Below are 21,112 nucleotides of genomic sequence, written 5' to 3' on the forward strand. Positions count from 1 at the left end.
GCACTGAAGTATTTATTGTTCAACTCATTCAAACAAATATGAATTCATTCCCTTAGTACATGTTTATTGAACACCTACTATGTGCCGGGCACAGTTAGGTCCTGGCAACAGGCATGATTTCCCACTTCCATGGAGCTTATATTCTAAGGCGGGAGAGGGCTTATACACAAGTAAATAAATAATCCCTGATTGGGATTTGTGCCATGTGGGGACTGGGGGTGATTTGATAGAAAATGACAGTTACTCAGTTCTTGTCCAAAACCTGTTTGCATGCTAGTGGGGCCGACCATGTGGCCACCAGGCAGTTTCTATCTCGTGGGAACAGTGGGGGTTTGAGACTCAGGCAGTGATCCTAGTGCCCAGGGCCGGGCTTGGGCAGGGGTGGGGACAGGGAAGGCTTCCTGAGTAGGCAGCACCTGAGTGGTTGTAGAGACAACAGGAGTTCTCTAGGAAAGGGGTGGGGAAGATTCCAGGCTCATGCGAGGACAGGTGGCAGGAAGCCAGCTGGCACAGAGCGATGGGTGACGGAGCCGAGACTGCGAGAGGGGAAGAGAGGAAAGAAAAGAGGTGAGAGAGATGAGCATGGACCAGGTCCAAAAGTATCACGTTGTGATGGGTGGTTTTATGTGTCAACTTGGCTAGACCATAGTTCCCAGGTATTCAGACACTAATCTGGGTGTTGCTGTGAAGGTATTCTGCAGATGTGGTTAAGGTCCACAATCAGTTGACTTTAAGTAGGGATTATCTTCAGTTATCTGCATGGGCCTCATCCAAGCCCTTGAGCAAAGTGGAGATTTCCCTAAGGAAGAAGGAATCCTGCCTGGGACTCAGTTTCACTCCTGCCGAAGACCGTCTGGCACACCGGGCTGCCTACACTTTGGGGACTTCCTTAGCCAGACCCCACAATCACAGGAGCCGATTCCTCTAAATAAATCTCCCGATAGACAGATAGATGATAGACAGACAGACAGAAAGATCCCTAGTCTCCTGTTGGTTCTCTTTCTCCAGTGACCCCTAGGGACTGACTCACATTTAACCAGCCAAGTGGACCTCGTCCTTGAGGTCATAGAAGGGAGCCTGGAGGTGTTGAGCAAAGGAGCAGCATAACCAGCATTGTGCTTCTATAACAGGGCTCTGGCCACAGCGTAGAGAGGATCGGAGGGGCAAGACTGGGGGCAGGCAGACCAAGTCAGAAGCAGTTGCCTGAACTATGGCAACAGAATGGGGGGATCAAACCAAGTTATATCACCAAGCAGAACTGACAGGACTTGGTGTCCCACTGCACATGCAGGGCGAGGAAGAGAGCTGTGAGGAGTCCCAGGTCGTGGGACGTCTTGGCAAAGGGGATGTAAATGCTATGACAGCAGGAACTTGGTTCTGTTCCCTGCTGTCCCCTTCACACCTAGAACAGGACCTGGTGCCTGAAGGTGCTCACTGTACACGTACTGAATGAATGGTAGTGCGATTCTGAGACCGGATCACGGGGTGGGGTGAGGATGAGGAGCATGCAAGTGCAGTGTGGGGCCTGTGAGTCTGCTGGAGCTGGCAGCCAGCAGGAGGAGAAGCCGGGGGAAGCTGGAGAGGTCTGTGTGCCAGGGGCAGTTCCAGGACAGAGCCCGAGCCTTTGACCAGAACACGGGGATTGTACCTGAGGCCAGGGTCAGAGCACTTGAGAGTGTGTGGAGTGAGGAGGAAGGAGGTTGGATCTAAATCTTGAAGAAATTGCAGCATTTTAGGACTGGCACAGGGGAAGGACCCGGCAAAAGAGAGTGAGAAGGAATGAGAGGAGGAAAATGAAGAGGAAGCAGTGGCAAGAAGCGAGCAAGGAAAGGGTGCTCTTGCTGTTGTCGGGGTCTTGTCACTTAGACTTACGGTAGGGACCATATCAAGGACTGAGGGGGGTGGGGTGAAGCACACAGAGAGCCAAGTGCTGAGGAAGGTGTAGGAAGTGAGGGAGGGCAGCAGTGGCTCCAGTGGTCTCTCCCAACCTCCCTTCAAATACTGACCAGACATCACCAGCCCATGCTATTGAAGAATGTGAAACCGAGGCACCAAGAGATGAAGTTGGTTAAAAGCCATCACCCGGGCAAAGGGCGCTGTGCTGCAAAGCACCAGCTGTTCAGACCACATACTACCTTCAGTGACTCAGCAGGGTGCTGGTTGTGCTGGGTGGGGCCCAGGCCCTGTCGGGCAGATGTCTGCAACGTGCAGGGCATGAGCTCCAGGGTGTGCGGGAACATTTTCTCAAGGGGAACCACCTTCCCTTGAAACACTTTGTTCTGCTGAGTTGACAGGAGAGGAATGGGGACTCTTCAGTCCTGGGCCAGGTGCCAAACACAGCGCAAAGACAGAAGGAGCTGGGAAGCCAGGGCTGGCTGTGACCCCCACCCCCACCCCCAAAGCTCTGGGTGGCCATCCCAGCCCCTCTGCCTTCTCAGGGGGCAGGAGGGTGGCTGAGTGTGCGGGATTGGTGTGTCTGTAACTAACTCGAATCAGCACTTACTGTGGGCCAGGCTCTGTAGTCATCATTTTTACATGCGTGAGCTTATTTAATCCCCACAACATTTTTTTGGAATGTATGATTGTTTTTACTTAGGGGTGAAAAATCGAAGGCCCAGAGAGGCTAAGTCTCCTGCCCAAAGCTTCACAGCTAGTTCTGCAGGTGGGACAGCAGAAATGCTTAACTCTTGAATCTGTGGGGTGGACGACTATCTAACCCTAGAGTGTAGGTTCAAATCATTGGTGGGCGTGGGGTAGAGGTCAGGCTTCTCTGCAGCTCTGGGATATGAGGTAAGTTACATCATGGCCCTGAGACTCTGTCCTCATCTGTGAAATTGGAGGACAAGGTTGCTCACTTCATAGGGCAATTATGAGGAGAAAAGAAAATGTTTACAAAGAGTTTCCCTGAGTGTCCAGCCCAGGGCACTTGCTCCATAAATGTTGGCTGTTTCCCTTTCCTTTTCTTTTGGAGACGTCTGTCTCAAACCTGTCGGTTAGATTAGGGCAAGAGCACTGGTCTCTGAATCAAACCCACTGGGGATTGAATGCTTCTCCTTATAACTATTAGTTATTTAATTTTAAGCAAGTCACTTTCCTTCCAGGAATGCAGTCTCCCCAATTATAAAATATGGGGTGATGTAGTCCAGAATGGCATTCAAGTTGCCACAGTCCCTTCCATCCCTATACAGATATCATTCATTGATCATGACCTCCCTTTCCCTGAGAACACTTCTTGGAATGAAGGTCCTCTAGTTTGGCTGTAATACCACCACTAGGCAATTACGCATGGGTTCAATTACCACACTTCAAGAACACACCTGCTACAGTGCAAAGCCCTCTGATAGAGATAACACAGTAATCTTGGCATATGTTTGCATGTCTTGCCTGAACTCCAGATAGCACAGGTGAGTTTGTTGTTGTAGCGTTATGTCCTGGCTTTTGCTCTGTTTTAAATAGGGCAGAGGACAAATGAATAAGCCTGGGACAGAAGGTTTGTTTGTGTGCCTGGAAGACAGATAAAGGGGCAGTTACTGAGGAATTAACATTAACCCCTATACACAGACTAGAATATTGTGCCAAAATATGAACTGGCTAGATGGCTTGCCTGTGGTCACAGCTAGTGAATGGCAGAGCTGAGTCAAACCCACCCATGTCTGCCTCCAGAGCTGACAACTATGCCATAAATACGAAATCCATTCACTTAGTCAGAATTTATCATCGGATGCCTACTCTGCACCAAGCACTGTTTTCAGTGCTAAAACCTTAGCAGTGAACAAAATCCCCCAAATGGCTTGCCTCGGGGAGCTTACAGTCTAGGTTCCTGGGTATCAGGTGCCCTCTCCATGCCTAGTAGTTTGCCGGCTTTATAATCGGTGTCAACGCCAGGGCTCCTCTGTGCAGAACATCCATGTGAACCTTAGCTCCACGGCTTCTTTTTTTTAAAAATTAAATCTTTATTGTTCAGATTATTACAGTTGTGCTTCTTTTTTCTCCCCATAGCTCCCCTCCATCTGGTTCCCACCCCACCCTCTGCCCTTACCCACCCCACCACTGTCCATAGCTGTACAATCCATAGCTGTACATCCATAGCTGTACAATTTTTGTCCAGTCTCTTCCCGCACACCCCACACCCCTTTCCCCCCAAGAATTGTCAGTCCACTCCCTTTCTATGCCCCTGATTCTATTATATTCACCAGTTTATTCTGTTCATCAGATTTTTTATTCACTTAGAAGGAAGCCATTCCATCACTTTGCTCCTCAGTTTTCTCATCTGAAACATGATCATACAGTTCCTTCCAGGGGGTTCTATGAGGTTTAAACGCAATAACATATACATAGCATGCAGAACTGAGCATTCTGGATAGTCAATAATTTGTAGTTCGTTGAAATTGGTACTGTTTCCTCCACCTCATACGAAAGAAAATCAAGTCTCTGAGTTTACAATTCAGAGAGGTTAGGTCACTTGCTCAAGGTCACACAGCTAACCCGTGGTAGAACTGATATTCAAATCCAGGACGACTTGACTACATTGCCCAAGTGTCACACTGTGGTCACATGTTTTTCCAAACTTACAATTGGACTAGCTGCAGGGCAACAGAAAACCATGTTCCTCTTTGGCTTCTTATGCAACAAACCATATGGACCCTCGTGCTCTTACATAACAGGCCCAATGCTAACGAGAGTCAGTTTAACAACAACACAAAAAACAGATCGCATTCACAACAGACCACCATATGTTCTGCCGTTCCCACAGCAGCCGCCCCAACTCCTACTCAGGAGCCCACAGAAATCTTCTCGCTGAAAACAGCTTTTTTCTCAAGTGACTCAAATGATTGATGCCTTTATAAAAAGAAGTGGAGAAAGAGTCTGCACTTCTTCCAAAGAAATAAGTCTTGTTAACTCCTTCGGAAAGCCCGGACCCCTGCAGCCTCCACTCCATGGGCTTCCCAGGGATGGTGTGGTCTCTGAGCTAGCAGCTCCCTCATTCACAGTGAGGGCAGCTAGGATGATTTCTGGTTTCTGAGTCTCCAAGCTAAATAGCCAGGGGGCTTTGGATCATCCCCTTCGTTTGGCCTTAAACTCCCTCCCCACCTTGTGCTCAGGCTCAGTTTAAGAATCTCGAGTTCACTGTAGGCTTTCTGGAAGTGCCCTCTGGAGCTAGCTGAACCTAGTTCAAAAAGGGTGATTTGACATACAGACATTGGGGAGAGGGTTGCTGCAGAGGGCTACAGGCCTGGCACCATCTTTCTACTCTACACCTTTGGCCTGGTCTCCTGCCTCCTTCACTTCCTCCCATTCATTTCCCTGTTCAGCTGTCAAAGCCATCTTGCTAATACCTAAATCTGATCGCATCCTTCCAAATTCCTCAGAGCCCTGGTGATCCTGCTTGCTCTACCTCTTCACCCCACTTTGCACGCTCTTCCCCTTGACATCAGAGCTCCAGCCATTTTGGCATTCTTTCCATTCCTGGCAGCTTTGCACATGCTCTTCCTCCTGCTCGGCCCACTCAGCCCCCTTCCACTCATTCCTCACCTTCTGAATCTCAGCCACAGTGGCTATCGGCCCCTTCAGCTGTGGCATTGAGACTGAGGAGTTAAAATTTTAATTTCATTAGTTGTAATGAATGTCAATTAAATTTACATTAATTCTCAGATTGCAAAGGAATTTTCTTTCCTGTATTTTCTTTCTATAGTTATGAATTCATTTTGTATATTAGAATACATTTGGTACTTATTTTAATATTTAAAATTTGCATAACCAGGTGTCTACCTATGGTGTTTTGTGTTTTCCAAAGATTGTCATACCAATATATATCCCATCCCACATTTTCTTCTGATAATGTGACATGGACACTCCTTCAGAGAGAGGTGAAACTGGTAGACCTGTGTAACTGCCTTGACCAAGAGAATATCGTGGTAGTGGCAGCCTGTGCCTTCTGAGGCTAATCACTAAGGGTATTGCCTCTTCCACCTTGGCCTCTCGGATTGCTCACTCTAAGGAAAATGAGCCCCCATGATCCTTTATGTGGAAGGAACTAAAAGACCTCAGCAAACAGGTTTGTTACCAACAGCCCAGTCATGTCATAGAACCACCGTGAAATGATTCTCCAGTCCCAATCAGGCCTTCACATAACTACTGCCTCGCTAACATCTGATCGCAATTTTATGGGGATCCCGCCCCCCCCCCCCCCACCGCCACCACCACCAAATGAGACCTGCCCAGCCGAAGCTTTCCAGAAATCCCAGCACTCGGAATTTGTGAGCACTATAAATGTAGTTTGAAGCCGTTAATTTTGGGGGGTTTGTTATGCAGTAATAATAATTAGAACACTACTCATTTTCCCCCAACACCATTTAATGATTAGTTAATCTTTTTCCCAGAAATATGAGATGTCACTTTCATCATAAATTTAATCATCATAGAGTATGAGCCAATTGTTGGACTCCTTCTGTTCTATCAGACTATACCAACTCAAGCACTAATATCAAGTTGTTTACATCTTTGATGCTTTGTTATATGTTACTATCTGGTAGAGGTTGCCACCCTCCAATACTTGTCTAGACTTTTTATTGAGCTTATAAAAATTGATATATTTATGAGATTGCAGCTTCTTACACAAAAATGCAATATACTTTCTTATTTAAGTTTGCTTTGTGATATTCAGGAGTGTTTTAAGTTTACTTCATATTTATTTATTTAGTTGGTTAGTTAGTTTTCTTCATATTTAGCTGATTGTTTTTTATAGAGTCTACACTTAGGTATTTAATAATTTGATTAATGTTGTGAATGGATTTTTTTTCTTGTTACCCTGGCCATTCTAGCTATTTGTGATTTATATATGTAACAACTATTGATTTCTATATATTATTTTTGTATGCCACCTCCTTACTGAATAATCTATTTATTTATGGTGGCTTTTAGCTGATTCTGTTCGTTTTACCAAGTATACGACCATATTATCTGCCAACTGAGATTGTTTTATTTTCTCCTTTCTAATATTTATATCTCACATTATTTATTACTCTTTTTGCACTAACACATCTAGTATAGTGTAGCTGTTGAGAGTGAGCATTTTTTAGTGAGACTACCTCTAATACAAAGTCTAGCCACATGAGGCTCTTGGACTGTTGCAATGTGGCTATGAAGAGTGAGGAATTTTATTAGTTTTAATTAATTTAAATGTAAATAGCTACTCTGTGGATAGTGATTATCATATTGGTCAACACAGGACTAGAATTTCTTCATTTACCATACTGTTAGCTTTTGGATTGAGACAGGTATTAAACACATGTGGAATATTCAAATATCCTTATTTCATTGGCTTTCTAAAAATAAAAAGTAACTGTTGAAATTTGTAAAATGCTTCTTCAGTATCTATGGTGATGATTATGTGGGTTTTCCTCTTATATATACTAATACAGTAAATTATATTGAATCATCCTTGAATTGGATTAAACCCAAACTTGATCATGATGTGTTGTTATTCTGCTAATGTGTTTCTCCATTCCGTTTGTTAATATTTTATTTAGGATTTTTGAATCAGTACTAACCATCTTTTGTGCAATCTTTGTCAGATTTTATATCAGTGAATTCTCACTTCTTAAAAAAGAAAAAAACTTGATGGTTTTTTAAAAATTTATTCTAAACCTGACAGGTTAAGTAGTATTTAAAGGGTTTGTAGAATTTCCTAGTGCAAGGAAGTCTAAGAAAAATGGGGGAATGGAGTACATCATTGACTACTTTCTCTATTTCTCCTATACAAATCAATCTCTTTAGCTTCCTGTATCTTTTAGGCTCTTCTTTTGTAAGTTGCATTTTCCCGCAAGTTATCTATTTCATCCAGATTCTCAGAGAATTTCTTTGCGAAGAAGGGCTTCATTTATTTATTTTAATTTAATGCTTCTTGGTTCTACCCTCATGTTTCTAACTTTTAGGAATTGCCTTTTCTAGACATCCTCCCCCTTTTACAATGATCTGGTGACCCAGTGGTTCACCTATTGTATTAATAAGAACAAGTCTTTTAACAATTTTTATTTATTTGTCCTGATTTTCCTATATTCTAAGTTATTTTTTTCACTTTTTCTTTATTAATTTATTCTTTCTGCTTTCCAACAATGTAGTTGGCTACTCTTTTTCAAATTTTAGACATATGTTTGCTCCATTGGCTCCTGGACTTTTTACTTGATGTAAATATCAAGTATAGATTTTTCTCTGAAGCTGCCTTTTCAAGATCTCATGGCTTTAATACATAATATTTTTACTGATGCTATTTTAAAAATTCTGTCTAAATTAAAAGTTATTAACTGAAGTATATAAATCTCTAAGTTATTTTTAATATTATTATAAATTTCTAGTTTTATGACTTTGTAAGAAGAAGATATTACCATAAATATTTCCACATTTTGGAAGCTTTGAGCTTTGGACTTTTTGATACATTTTTATCAGTATAAAATGGGCATTTGAAAAAACATAAGAATTTAAAATATACCAATTACATTTTTTATACTTGTTCAGATATGTTACATTTATTTATTATTCATCCACTTGATTAATTTAATTTTAATCCCATGATTTTATTTTAGTTAATGTCTTCTTATATCTAATTTCTGCTTTTTTTTAAATATTGCTGCTGTGTAATTTGGTGCATGGATTTTCAAAATTCTTATAGCCTCACTATGAATGGCATACTTTATCATTTTAAATACCCTTCTCTGTTTGGTTTAGTATTTTCTCTAACTTGAATTTAACATTTTCTGATAGGAATGAAGAGGGAGAGACAGAAACATGAATATGAGAGAGACACATAGATTGGTTGCCTCCCACATGTGCCCCAACCAGGCCTGGGATCAAGACTGCAACTGAGGTACATGTCCTTGACCAGAATCGAACCTGGGACCTTTCAGTCAGCAGACCAATGCTCTATCCACTGATCAAACCGGTTAGGTATGATTTATACATGCTAAAGTGAACCTTTAAAGTGCGTACTTGGATCAGTCTGGACATATGCACACACCCATGAACACTCTGTGCCCTCCTGCTCTCCCGCACTCTGCCCTGGGAATCTTTCTGCTGCCGTGGTCTCTCTGGACTCTCAGCTTCTTCTCTTCACCCCAGGGATCTTCCAGGATCTGTCTGGATTCCGTCCTCAGGCCACAGCCTAGAAACCCTTTCAAGAGAGTAAACCAGGTCACTTGCAGGACTCACCTCACTGGCTTCCTGTCTTTCGGGGGTCGCTGTCCTTCATTTCCAGATAGCTGGTGCTCTGAGAACCACTGTTTGATATATTGTCGGGTCTTTTTGGTTGTTTCAGGTGGGAGAGTAAATCCAGGCCTCTTATCCGTCTTGGCTGAAATCAGAAGTTAAGCTAGTTACCTTTTACTCTCCATTCATTTATTTATTTTAATGTATTTATATTACTCATTGTATAAACAGGTTTGTTATTTTTGTGTCTAGTTTTCCTGCTATTTGGGGTGGTTTGTATTTCTGCCCTAGCTGTTACCATTTCGATTATATCTCTGTATTACACCTTTAGTTTGCCCTACTTTTTGGAAAGTATCAATTAGTTCATTACTCTAAGCAATGACATCATTAGTATGCTTGTCATCTTTTTCTTCCTTTTCTCAAGAAACCAATTTCAGTCAATAAAAATCAACAAGCAAACATCTATGCAGTATATACTACACACCAGATACTATGCTAGCTGCCTTACATTTTGTATTTCATTTAATCTTTACAATGAATCTGTGGCAAATACATCACTCATATTAGAGATGATGGAGGGGCCCCCCCAAGGAGTTACGATAACCTGTCACCCAGAACACGTGGCAGTGGTAGAATTAAGTCCAAAATACTCTATGCCAAGTTCAGAGCTCTTACCACTACTCTACAGTTACCTTTACTGTCCTGAACTCTGTCCTCCTAATGCAAGCACGCGCGCGGGCGCGCACACACACACACACACACACATACACTCACACACACGCACGGGCGCGGCACGCGCTCACTCACTTTATTCTGAGAACAAACTTGGCCTTACAGCTCAGTATATAGACAGGATACACCTGGACGAATATAATTTGCCTGTTTTTCCAAATTCTAGGTTCAGAGTCTGGCTTGCAGACAAGGTACAGATGGAAATCTTCCTGGACTGAGGCCAAGAAGAGGAGAAAGGGTGGAAAGGCTTGCCCCATGGCCTGCAGTAGCGCTGAGTAACCCAACTTGGACTAATACTTGCAGAGCAGCTGGAGAAATCATGCCACTGATGCCACTAGCCTGTCCAGCACATGACAAAGTTCTTCGGCACCCATGCTCACTTGAACTTTTCACAGCAGTATTATAGCTGAGGAAGTGGCGGCTCAGAGACATGAATGTCTTATCGAAGGTCACACAGCTAACTAGTGATAGGGCCTAGACAACAATCCCAGATCTCCTAACCACTTGTCCAGGGCTTTTCTCGTGATCTGTTTCTGACTACATAAGTGGCATTTACCCTTTCATAGTTCTGACTGTACCCCATTGACATGTGAGAAGAGAATCAATATGTCCATGTCCTCAGCACTGTACTTTGAGCTGCAACAGATAAAAAAAACAAACAAAAAATATAAAATTTGTCCTTCTCAATACTCATTCATTTAGTTATTCATTCATTCATTCATTCATTCATTCATTCATTCATTCATTCAAAGTGTTCACTAAGTGTCAGCCCTGTTAGGAGCTGGGAAATACTCCTCAAGGGGCTCACTGTGTAATGAAGGAGACAGATTCAAAAGTCAACTTCTCCAATTCAGTGGAAAAAGCTAAGAGTATTTGAGGTGTGACTTCACTCTGTCTGTGGGATCCAGAAAGGCATACCTGAAAGGAGCTGAGTGTAGAAGGGTCCAGAAGAGCTGAAGGAGTCAGATTTGACACTGACCCAGGCAGAAGTGAGCATGTTGCCCTCAGAGGACCAAAAAGATGTTCATGAAAGGGCTGGGAGCAAATCTGAGAGCTAGGAGTGCAGACTTTCTCCTGTAGTTTATGAACACAAGTACAAAAGCAGTAATGTGATCAGGCTTGATTAGAAAGATCACTGTGGCACAGTGGGAAGAATGGACTAGCAGGGAGTGGGACCAATGAAGGACTGGTCCACATGAGAGCCTACACTGGGGATAGAAGGGGAATGGGAGGATTGCTCTGGCTACCCCCTACCCACATTTTAGGGCTCAGTCTGGTTAGAAGCTCCTCCTCTGGCACCCTGAAGCCTTGCCATCATGCCCTCAGGCAGAGAAGAGTTCATGGAAGGTTAATAGCAATGGTTTTGAAGGCGACTTTCAAAGTTGTTGCATTCTCTCTCCACTGCTAACTAGCTGTGTGACCTTGGACATGGTGTTTAATCGCTGTTGCTTCAGTTTCCTCACCTATCAACTAAAAAATATAATAGTACCTATCTCTTAGGGTTATTGGCATAATTAAAAAAAATGAATGCATATAAAGCTCTTGGAATAGTGCCTAGCAATAATTAAGTGTACAATAGGCGTGGGCTTTTATTATCATTACACACATTCACTGTGTGTTTATGGGCGTACCTGACCATCAGGTATACTCCTTGGGGGCAGGTCTCCTTGTGCCCAGCAGACAGCATGAGACAGAGAAGGTTATCAATAAATAACTGTTGGAGATGATAGAGATGATGGTTAATGAGAATAAAATAATTCTCACATTCTGAACTGGAACAGGAAGATGGTGGTGATGTCAGGGCTGAGACAGGGAGCTTGAGAGAAGGAGCTGGTTCAGAGGGGTAGGTTGCTAATCTGCCCAAGATCAAATCTATAGGATCTAGAGAAGCTGAGGTTTGAACCGAGGTCTGTTCATACTCCATAAACAGCTTATGAAATCTGAATGTCTACGCTCAGAATGAAGGTATTTAATAAAATAATATATATATCAAATGAGTTGGTGAATACTTGAATGAATGGATTTCTTTGGTATCAATGTTGCTTCTATGTTCATTGGTAAATAGATGTCTGTGGAAGTGGGGAGGGGGGTAAAAAAAGAGAAAAGAAAATAACCATGAAAAATTATAAAAGAAAGAACTAGTAACAGATATTTCAAGTGAATGAACATGAGGACCTAGCTTCCTTCTTTTTGCCTTTTTCTGACCTATCAGTACTTTTATATATGACCTCCAGCTTTATAATCATTATAATGGACTCTTGCAAACTAGTAGGAAGGATGACTAAAACTACCCAGCAGGAAGTTTTGCAAAGCCCAAGCAAAACAAACAAACAAACAAACAAAAATATATCAAAAAATTTAGGGACATAGGAAAATGTCTGATACCAGGGGAACCAGTCACACAGGCCCTTCTACACACAATTCCGATTTCAACCACCACCTCCGCAGAGGCAGATTTCTTAGGTCAAGCTGCTTGTGGGACTAGCATCCAAGTGTTAGGGCAGAAAGATCTGCCTGCATAGATTCTACTTGAAATTGATAAGCTCTCCTTCAGTGCAAGCCTCAGTAGTAGAGTAATAAAAATAATAATGATAATACATAATTTAAGGACATTTTATAATATATAATGTTAAATATTAATATAATTATAATAATACCTATAATTTATTGAATGTTTACTGATTCCAGAAACTGGTGAGTATTAGGAAATGCTATTTCTTTTAAACCTCACCAAACCCTACAAGAAAAATACTGTTATTCCCATTTTAAAGATAAGCAAACTAAGCCTCAGAGAGGTTAAGTAACCTGACCAATGTCACTCAGCAAGTAAGTGGGAAATCAGGATCTGAACCCCAGTTTGCCTAACTCCAAAGCCCATTGCTGCAAACCCTAATTTATGTACAATTTTTCTCCTTGACTCCTTTGAATTTGGGGCTGTATAGATTAACTTCATCCACATAAGCCTAGTTGAGGCATGGAGTTCATATTCGAACACCAGGTTTGATAAGATAAGAGCGTGCCTGCTCCAGAGCTCTTTGTCAGTCGAAAAAATTAGAGGGTTGATGTGCAAGGATCAAGAGACATGGATTCAGAGAACGAGGTTCAAATGAACTTGGCCTCTTACTAGCTATGAGACTTCTGTTCGATCATTTAAATTCTTTGGGCCTCTGTTAGTTTCTTAGATTTCATGTGCTGTCCCCCGTCCCCCAAAAATAAAAGGGTTTATTTAAATGATCTCTCAAGGCTTTAGGAAATGATTTTTTTTTTTTGTTTCAGCATTTGTATCTTTTCTAATTAATATGTCATACTTACTAAAGAAAAAAAAGGTACTTGTTCAAAAAAAGTAATACATAATTTTTAAGGAAGAATACAGGAGAGTAGAAAGAAAAGTTCTGATTCTATTTAGTGCAAAGGAAGTCTCTATTCAAATTTAAAGGATAGTCAAAGAGGCTTGATACAGCCTTAACATTTCATAACAATCAAAAATCATGTTTGGGCACTTCTTGTCATTTTTCTAAACATTACTTCACTTCCCTTTCTAAAGCTTACATATCATATCTACATTTCAGTGTTCAGGTATAAAGACCTAAGTTAAATAAAGTTATGAAGCCTTTATTTATTTTTTGATGACTGCAAATAAAATAAAGCAAAACAAAAACTCCTTGGGGAACATTTTTTTCCAAAATAATTCACTCCACCACCTCTTGCTAAGCACCTACTATGAGCAGGGCTTGTGCAAGGAGGAACCCTGAATGCAGTGTGGTCCTCAGTGAGGAAGCCCAATGCCTAGGAGGAAAAAAGCCACCGAAGGGAAGTACCCATTGCCATGAGAGTGTATAGGCGGAGCTATTTATTCTGTCACAGAGGAGAGACAGAGGCTGGATCAGGAAAAGTGGACTGGCATCCAATAGATGGCAAAGCCTTAGAAAAGTCACCACCTAGACAAGCTCTTGTTTGGTTGTTCAGTGCTAGAGTGACATATAATTTTTCTTCCACACTGGGATTCTTGATAATAAAAGGGGAAGTACTGATAATTATGTTAAGACATTGGGTGAAAACCAAAACTTGAAACCTGTGGTGGAACGGCATGTTAAAATGCCCCAGGGAAGGCTTCCGCACCCTGGCTAACTTCCTGAACAAGTTGTAGAGGTTTCCCTAACAGTCCTGTAGTTGGACTCAAGCATAACATCAACACAGCAAACAAACTGTCTGAACTAAGGAGCACATTCTGTATCATTCTTAAATTAGTTTCGTAGTTACGCCACATTTTCAGAACTACATCGATAGTCAGCCCTGGGAGTTTTGTGTGTTTTTTTTCACAATGCTTTGTGGACCCGCTCAATGCCCTCTCAATATTTCCATTTGATGTTCCTTGGTTTATTGTGTGATTAGTTGCAAATCCAGAGGCAGCAAAGATTCTCTCTTTGGCGGGACTATTCGGAAGGGTCTCAGAAGTGGAAGAGGAAATCCAACAGGTTTGAAAACAGGATTGCTGTCACTGAGACGTGGTGCCTGTGGTGCTCTGGACAGAAGAAACAGCACATGCAGAGACATGGAGGCAAGAACAAGCTTGGAGTATTCAAGGAGCTGCGTGGAGTTCTCTGCTGGGGCTGGGCTGGGCATGTGGCTAGAGAAGAAGGTAAAAGGGTGAGTTGGGGCTAGATAGTGAAGGGCCTTGAATGCCACCCCAAGGAGTTTGGACTTTATCCTGTTGAGAATGATGAGTCTCTGGAGCTATTCAAGCAAGACATTTATTTTTGGAAAGAGAGCAAACCGAACAAAGCCAAGCTCCAGTCATCCTGGAGCCAATTTCCCCTTTCAATTTGTGTCCTGATTTGCTCCAAACTGTTTGTTAATGTGTTCCCTGACCCACTGCACCCCAAACAACCCCCCCCCCCCAGGGAATGTGTCTCAACTGACTGGTGATTATAGACACAAATTTCTGATGCTTTGAATTCGGCTAAACCCCAACCTAGACTGTCTGGGAAGATCTTAGCACGCCCTTCTCTAACGCCCCAGCTCTATTCCCAGCAGGATGGGCCAGGCCCAGGTAGGTGAGGACAGAGGTTCTGCCTTCTGACCAACCTGTTGCACAATGCTCCTGAAGACTTCCCTCGGGGGAATTTATTTATTTTTATTTCATGTTTTTGTTAATTTTCACCTGAGGATATTTTTTCCATTGATTGTTATAGAGAATGGAAGTGAGAGAAAGGGAGGGAGTCGGAGGGAGACAGAGACATCAATGTGAGAGAGGGACATCGATTGGTTGTCCCCTGTATACACCAGGACTGGGGTAGGGATTCATCAACCTGATACCTTCCTTTGACTGGGAGTTGAACCCAAGACCCTTCGGTGCAAGGGCTGACACTCTAACCACTGAACACACTGGAAGAGACATCTTGGGGGAATTTATAATTTCCCTTCCCTCAACCCTCTACCCAAATCACGTCTGCCTAGAGTCCAAGTCCAAAGTCATGAGCTATTCAGAATGCTTCATAACGAACTGGTTTGAAAGATAACAGGCTCGTTGTCCCCAGAGGTATTTGAACAGGAATGCTCCAAAGGGGATTCTCACAGGCAGTAGGGAATAAAGCCAGACAAGTAAAGATCCTACTCCCTGTTCAACTACTAACAAGCCCCGAGCATCTGTATTCTCATCTGTAGAATGCGAATCACAGTAATAACTTCTTTGTAGGTTTCCTGGGAAAAATAAACAGGGTAATGATGGTACTTGGCTCAATGCCTGGCACTAGCCCGTGCTCGGTAAAAGCTGGCAACAATCATGGTTAGTACAGTGATCTACCAGTGGTATAGCTTTTTGCTTCCAGTGGCAAACCAGACATTAATTTCTGAGTTTAACTTCTAACTTGGAACATTACACAAGTGAAAGTCCTACAGGCAAAGAAATAACCATTAATATTACTGGATATTACCCTTCAAAGATCATCTGGCTGTGAGAGCCAAACTTCTCATTATGCAGAAGGAGAAATAAATTCAGAGTGAGGAAGAGACAGGATCAGATCTGCACATGAAGAAAGAGACAGATCCTGATATCTACCCCATGTTCTTAACTCTGTCACATTCTTTTTATGTTTCACTTTCTGTGAATTAGCAAAATTCAGGAACTTCCTAGCCCTTGCCTTCATTCACTGGATATCTATCGCTTCGAGATTTATAGTATTTTGTATACAATAATTCACTCAGTCCTTACAGCAGCCCCGCGAGGCTGATCTTGTTGTTTAGCTCCATTTCATGGATAAGGGAAGCGAGACAGAGAAAGGTCAAGTCGCTAATTCAAGCCTCACAGCAGTAAGTAGCAGAGCCTGGATGTGTCTGGGCAGGTGGGCTTCTAAGCCTGTATTCTCCACCAGAACACCACCCTGACCTCCCAAATGAAAACAGGTCTAGTGCCTGCCTCAGAAGAGTACTCCCTGGAGTAGAGACACACCCACACAGGTGAGCAGTCACCTGCTCAAGGTACCAGGAGAACAAAAGAGGGAGGGTTTAGTTGTATAAGGGGAAGGAGAGAAAATCAGGAAAGCTGCCTGGAGGAGGTGACTTTTATCCAGTTTCCAGAGTTGACTTGTTTTCCTCCAAGATGATGAGAACTGGGGAAGGAAAGGAGTTCCCAGCAGGTGGAGGTACCTGTACTGAGGCAGGCAGGGGTGAAGTGACTGGTGCTTAAGGGACACCATGAAGGAGGGAGACCGGGACACCAGGTACTAGCTCAGTGTGTGACCTGGGCAAGTTACTTAACCTCCAGGAACCTCAACTTCCTCATCTGCAGAATGGGTATAATAACACCTCCCTGATGGAGCTGCTTGAATCTTAAATGAGATCATGTGCATACACTTCCTGACCCAGTCTTATTTCACCTTCCTTGTTAACCTCTCATAAAACTATTTCCCTCAGTAAAAAATTTTAATTGAGCCTATTTTTTACACTTATGCTCAACAGCAGCATTAGTAATAATCTTGTGTCATTATTAGTCACTCAAAATAACAATATAATTGATAATGTTAATTGCCATTAACTGAAGGCACTAAATGCTTAGTATGTATAATCTACATTTACCTAATCTACATTATGCCCATTTTATAGATGAGGATAATGAGGCTCAGCGAGATTAGGAAATTTACACAAAGGTCACCAGCTGGGAAGTGGCAGAACTAGTATTCAGTCCCAGGTCCGTCTGTCCAGACAAGTGTCCGACAGACAGAGAATGCCCTGTGTTTGGAGTTCATGTTGGTCTTGGCAATGTCCTTCAGTCTCTTTCTCAGAAAGAAAACAAACATTTAAAGAGGTCTGCTAACACGTTGGAACAGGAATGTCCCAGTAAGGGAGGGAGCGGCATGCCGGAGCAGGAAGAGAAGCCCATATTTGGAAGCGGGGGCTGGGGCACCCCCTCAGCCTTTCGCCCAGCCTACACCCCCTAGAGAGAGCCCGACTTGAGCTGGACTTGAGGCGCCCCGAGCCGCGGCGTCCAGGCCGCCCCTTGGGTGCCTTCTTGGGCTTCAGATGGCCTGGGAGCAGGGGTGCCCGCCCACTGCGGAGACTGCGGGACTGCCAGGGAGGCCCTGCGCCTGGAACCCGCCCATTCCCACGTGGGTGGCTCCCAGGCAGCAGGGAGTTAATCTGCTATCTGTTGGGAAGGCTTCCAGAACCTCCTCCCCGCCCTTGTTTGCTCAGTGCACCCCGCTCCCCCGCCCCCCTCCCCCCACTTCAGAAACTGAAACCGGCCGGGACTCCAGGCCCCGCCAGCCAGCCCTCCTGGGATCCTGCCCGGGTTTACCTTCTATGGGGAGGCCCTGGAGGGCTGGGCGGAGCGAGCAGAGTCTGGGCAGAGCCTGCCACTTGGCGGCCAGCTCCTCTCCTCCCCCTCCTCCTTCCTCCTTCCTCCTTCCTCCTTCCAGGGAGTCGCCCCCTGCCCTCCCTGCCAGGGACCAGCTCCAGATTGGGGTTGGGGGAGGGCAGGTGGGTAGACTAGCCTGGTGGCTTGAGTACATCCCCTGCCCCTCACCACCTCTGAGACACTGGGTAAACCACCAAACCTCTGAGTTTTCGGTATTGTTTTGTTTTTCACTGTAACGCGGGGATACCTAATGCTTAGCCTTTGGACTCCATAACGTGGACAGGAGTGCTCAGTATATGCTCACTGTATTGGTGTCCTCATCATACGTTGCTGCTGCTGTGGTTACAGTGGTTGGGCAGCCTGCCTTGTGTGGTGGTAAGCACCCACCACTCCAAGTGTCCAAGCACAAGCTGAACAAGGGAAAGACAAGAAAGAAGAGATGATGAAGGGACTCATCCTTGCCACCCCCAGATAAAAGACCCAGGCACTTCAGCATCACCGAGGAAGCTCAAGCACCACCTCAGACCCACTGGAGCAAAACCCCTGAAAGCCAGTTCTTTGGAAAGTTCAGCTTCGTTTTGTAAACTACTGATCTGGGCCACTAATCCCTACAGTTTCCACCTTCAAAAGACCCTCCTACTTCACTGATTGCACAGTGTGAAATGTTTTATTGACCAAACCAGATTTAACTCATAATTAATGTAATCACCCTATACCAGTGATGGCGAACCTTTTGAGCTCGATGTGTCAGCATTTTGAAAAACCCTAACTTAACTCTGGTGCCGTGTCACATACAGAAATTTTTTGATATTTGCAACCATAGTAAAACAAAGACTTATATTTTTGATATTTATTTTATATATTTAAATGCCATTTAACAAAGAAAAATCAACCAAAACAATGAGTTTGTGTGTCACCTCTGACACGCGTGTCCTAGGTTCGCCATCACTGCCCTATACATAAACTATTATCCAAAGACTCAAGAGTTCAATTCAATAAATAGTAATTCATTCCACCAATATTTATTTGGGTAACTACTATGTGCCAGGCACTGTGCTGGGTACTGGGGGTGGGGACTGTGCTGGGTACTGGGGACGGAGAAGGTAGACAAGCTTTGTCCTCATGGGCTCTCCAGTCCAGCAAGGGAACGCAGAACAAGACAAGGATTCAAACACTGACACTGAAGCCAAGAGAATCCCACTGAGCCTAAGACATGCAACAGTCCTACAGGAGCAGGTACAGCTCCAGTCAACAGCAAGCAGTTCATGAACCTTCTTCCATATTGGCCTCATTATAGAGAGAGGTGGACGTCACTCCTCAACACACACAGACCTACACACACTACAGTGTTATTACTTCAAGGCTCCCAAGAGGTCCAAGGTCCTTATCTCAAGAACATCTAAGATCTAAGTTCTAAGGCCTTGTGAAAAAAGGAAGAACCTTTGAGCCTAATTCCTGCTATGTGGCCAGTCCCATCACCTGCCACCCCCTTGAAGAACCACTGGCAAGCACCCCCAAACTCTCCGAGCACAGTGGCTAACAGTATGGTCTCTAAAGCCAGGATGCCTGGGGTTGAATTCCAGCTCCGTTCCTTATTAGCTGTGGGATCTCGAGCAAATTACTATGTGATCACAGGCCCACAGGCAAGACCTCCATGTGCCTATGTTTCCCCTTCAGTAAAGTGGACTGAATATTAGTACCCACTTCCCAGCCTTGTAAGAGATGGTACCTAAAGCAGGAGGCAGGCACTCAATATCACTGTGACTGTTATTATATCACTAGAGGCCTGGTGCACGAAATTCATGCAAGAGTAGGTCTTCCTTCCCCTGGCTGCCGGCACAGGCATCCAGGACCTAGGCTTCCTTCGCAGCCCCGGCTTAGTCAGGAAGGTCATCCTGGAAGGGCGTCTGGTCTAATTAGCATATTATGCTTTTATTATTATATTTTTTGCCTTTGATGCTCTCTGTGCCTGGGGTGCCCCCTTCCCTTTCTCCACCTGGGGACCATAGGGTTATGAATGCAATGTCCCCTCCTCTCCAGAGCCTTCCTTACTTTTATTTCACCAAGCAATTTGATGCTTTTGCTTTATATCCCTCTAGCTGTTTTTCTACACCTCTTACAGCACCTCTCATACTGCAATCACATTTCCCACTGTTTAAGATATTTTTCTTGCTCACTGGATTATGAGTTCTTGGAGAGCAGAGGCCATACTTTATACATATTTTCATCTCTAGGGAGAAGACAGTCCCCGGGACAGAAAAAGCACTTGCCGCTCTTTCTTGAATTAATGAATGGATGGGTGACCCATAGATGGGTGAAATGATTAACCAAGGATTACGGAGTTCAAATCCGGAGTCTATGCTTAGTTTAAGTTGGGAAAATTACTTTTTTTTTTTTTAATCTTCTGGCTTCTCACCTGGAAAACAGTTCTGATAATAATGGTCCCTATGTCTTGGGTTTGGAAGGGTGAGGTCCATAGATGAGGTCCATATAGGACAGTGTTCAAGTGTAGGAGTTCTAGAATAAGACTATTTGGTTCATGTCCTGGCTCCACCACACATGTACTGTATGATTCACTGACAAGTTCTTAAACTTGCCGTGCCTAGAGAAGACCTATCTTAAACCAAAAAAGAATGAATGGGCTATTCAGAGAATTAAGAAATATTCTTTGTAAAGACCTGGGCAGCTGGTATAGGTATTTTGTAAATAAAATTGGTTCCTTCCCCCACCTTCTCCAAACCTGTAGGCCCTGGACTCTGAGTGCCCGAAACAGCTGTTCAAATGGCACATTTTGCTCTCAGTGACTAATGTCCCGTAAGCCGAGGTTGGAAAGCTGACTCCAGAACTAAGCTTACATTGGAGTGCTGCATTGGATGCAGGGAATGTGGCTGACTGGTTTATTTAATTAATAAGAAAACTTGTGAAAAGGGGCAGTTTAAAATCAACAAACATGTCAAGGAAATTGAAAAGCAGGAGATAACCCACAATTTCATACGTGGGTTTCCTATGTTATTGGAATAGTCCCCGATATAAAGGCATGAATAATGGGATATCCAAACCAATTTAATGCTTTACAAACCATAAGAGCAATGATCAGAATTGCTTTTGGAACAAATTAACCAATAATCAGTGCACAGCATTCTAATAATTCTTGAATTTTCTATGCTTATCACAATATATTCTAATAAATTCATTATTCAAAAATCTCCAAGGGTCGCATGTCTATTACTAAGCCAAAGGGTATGGAAGAGAAATAAGGTATTTTTATTTGGACCTAGGACCCTATCACACTCCCACACAAATTGCCCCAAACCTCCTTTTATTTTT

At 43.5% G+C, this 21,112-nt stretch overlaps 1 long non-coding RNA gene across 1 annotated transcript in view; it reads right to left on the reverse strand.

The window, feature by feature from the left end:
* LOC308515879 overlaps nt 1-21,112 on the reverse strand; it is a 53,595-nt gene that overhangs the window by 15,550 nt on the left and 16,933 nt on the right. The window contains exon 3 of the long non-coding RNA XR_013995675.1: nt 9,205-9,346. This is a non-coding gene — a long non-coding RNA (uncharacterized lncRNA). The remainder of the gene's footprint in view (nt 1-9,204; nt 9,347-21,112) is intronic.

The sequence above is a fragment of the Myotis nattereri genome, assembly GCF_964212035.1.
Source record: "Myotis nattereri genome assembly, chromosome: 3".
NCBI classification, from domain to species: Eukaryota; Metazoa; Chordata; class Mammalia; order Chiroptera; family Vespertilionidae; genus Myotis; species Myotis nattereri.